Source organism: Macrobrachium nipponense, chromosome 10 (genome assembly GCF_015104395.2).
Source record: "Macrobrachium nipponense isolate FS-2020 chromosome 10, ASM1510439v2, whole genome shotgun sequence".
Classification (NCBI taxonomy): Eukaryota; Metazoa; Arthropoda; class Malacostraca; order Decapoda; family Palaemonidae; genus Macrobrachium; species Macrobrachium nipponense.
In genome coordinates this window covers 31,209,382-31,211,881 of record NC_087204.1, presented here as the reverse complement: position 1 = coordinate 31,211,881, position 2,500 = coordinate 31,209,382, and the positions used below count along the sequence as shown (strand labels likewise).

The following is a 2,500-nucleotide window of genomic DNA, read 5'->3' as shown; positions in this document are numbered from 1 at the left end:
TGAAGCTTTGAAAGCCACGCACGGTGCCACTCTCGGCCATTTAGTGGTTAAGACGATAAGAAGAGAGAGTTGTTTGGGGTGGTTGGACAGCAAGATGTAACGACCTAGAAAATAAAGGAGGTGATTTACAAGAAGACCCATAGTTGTAATGAGAGGTAATAGTCAGAGAAGGTGGACAGCAACATGGCAGAGAATAAACGTGGCTCGATGTCAAGCAGGAGGTTAAAAAGTGGGGCGCGCTGAAGGGGCGCTGCAAAACGCCCTATAGTAGAGCCTACAGTGCGCCATATGAGGTAAACTAACTGCTCTAACCACCAAAGGAGAGTAAGAATTGGAATGTTCTTTTCGTTTCGCAATAAACGGGATTGTACCATATTGCAATATAACCTATCAATATTGACCCGAAATATATATATATATATATATATATATATATATATATATATATATATATATATATACATACATATATACATATATATATATATATATATATATATATATATATAAATAAATAAAAAAACGAAAAGTTTAACGTTCGACGATAACTACGGAAGTTTCCAGCCTTTGAGCTTCTCGACACCCACGAGGATATATAATAAGAACAGAAAACGTCTGAATATCTTCAGCGCTTCACAATAAATAAAATAAGAATAAAGCAAGATTATTTTTTTCGAAACTCTCCGAGAACAAAAGTTACTATTTATATATAGTAAATTACGAGACGTTTATGTTCTATCTGTGTGTAACAGCTATAGTATAAGGTCATTAACTCACTCCCTAACCCCCAAAATCCGTGTCCGAGATGGTATGTAACGTCCTTCGTGTTGGAAATGAATATCTCTAACATCACTTTTATTACCGTCCTTGTTGACGGTAAGAGTTTACAAGCACACGAGGCAATAAAAAACAAAACGGTAGCTGGGAAAATTTCATATCGATACGAAACAACTCCAGTATTACTAATATCAGTTTTTAGTCAGAAATCGAAAGAGAGGTAACGCGAAGAAATATTTATCCTCACTGTTTATTGATAATTATGGCAACAGGCAATATAGAGCATATCTTGGAATTAATCATATAATAGGACTAATAAAAAGTACTTATATTTACATATCCAGGGAACTCTGACCTTCCCGGGAAGCATTTTGGATGACTTTTCAGTAATGAAGCAGATTCTCATAACTCGAGTTATCCGTGTTTTTCCACGTTTTCATTTTTAAATGCTAGGAGCCTATCGTTTTTCTTCCCATACACATCAGTGACAATAACGTAAACAAAGACGTGAAAAACAAAAAAATAAACTTCTGATTTAGATCCATTTTCCTTTGTATATGTTCGTTTGGTGTATGATGATAGATATATATATATATATATATATATATATATATATATATATATATATATATATATATATATATATATATATGCAATTGTACCAGCCACAATGCACTCTTAACTGGCTTGAATTCTTTGCTCTTTTTTTTGGCAAGCTTATCCAAAAAAGAGCAAAGAATTCAAAAAGTTAAGAGGGCATTGTGGGTACTACAATAGCATATGTATCTAGTAAAAAAAAAAAGACTAGTAGATTCTACACACACACACACACGAACACACCCACACACACACACACACACACACACACACACACACACACATATATATATATATATATATAACTGCGTATGCGTGCGTGAGAGAGACACACAGAGAGAGGGAAAAGAAGTATGAGATTGTATATCCTCCATCCACCATAACTATATAGTGGCCACAGTTAAAAGTTAAGTATATCTTAGTTTAACCAGACCACTAAGCTAATTAACAGCTCTTCCTAGGACTGGCCCGAAGGATTAGATATTTTTAAGTAGCAAATAACTCCGATTCCACTTTGGCAGAGCGCCAGACTACCGACTCGGTAGGCGAACACGTAAACCACACGTCCAACCAGGACCACCTAACGTTTCGAGTCCCCATGCTTTCTGTGGAGGCTTTTCCACTGAAAGCCTAAAAATCATGAATGTAATGAAGAAATCAGCCCGTTGGTTCAGCCGCGGCTTCTGTCTTCGAACTATTCTTGGTTTGAATCCAGTTTGCGTTTATTTATTTTCCTTCCCATGCAAGATTTTCATTCCATCAGAAAATTTTTTGGATTTTGAGAAGATAATTAGCAGAAAGGTAAAAATATAAAAATACAAATAATATTTAATATAAAAAATGTAGGAACAATGACCATAATAATTTTGAGAAGATAATTAGCAGAAAGGTAAATATAAAAATACTAATTATTTAATATAAAAATGTAGGAACAATGACCATAATAATTTACAAATAGAACAATATCTAAAATTAAATATAACAATCAAAAAGAAAAACTACGCTTATGTCCATAAATATGAAACAAAAATACAAAAATCTAAAATCGCTTTTCAATAAAGTAAAGAAAGCCAAATAAAACCAGTTATTACCTCTAACATTATTACCTCTATAAGTTTACATGCCC

The 2,500-nt window shown here is 33.6% G+C and overlaps 1 protein-coding gene across 1 annotated transcript in view; it reads left to right on the top strand.

Annotated features, from left to right (window-relative positions):
- The window catches only part of LOC135223945 (uncharacterized), a 56,197-nt gene that overhangs the window by 241 nt on the left and 53,456 nt on the right, over positions 1 to 2,500 (top strand). The window lies entirely within an intron of this gene.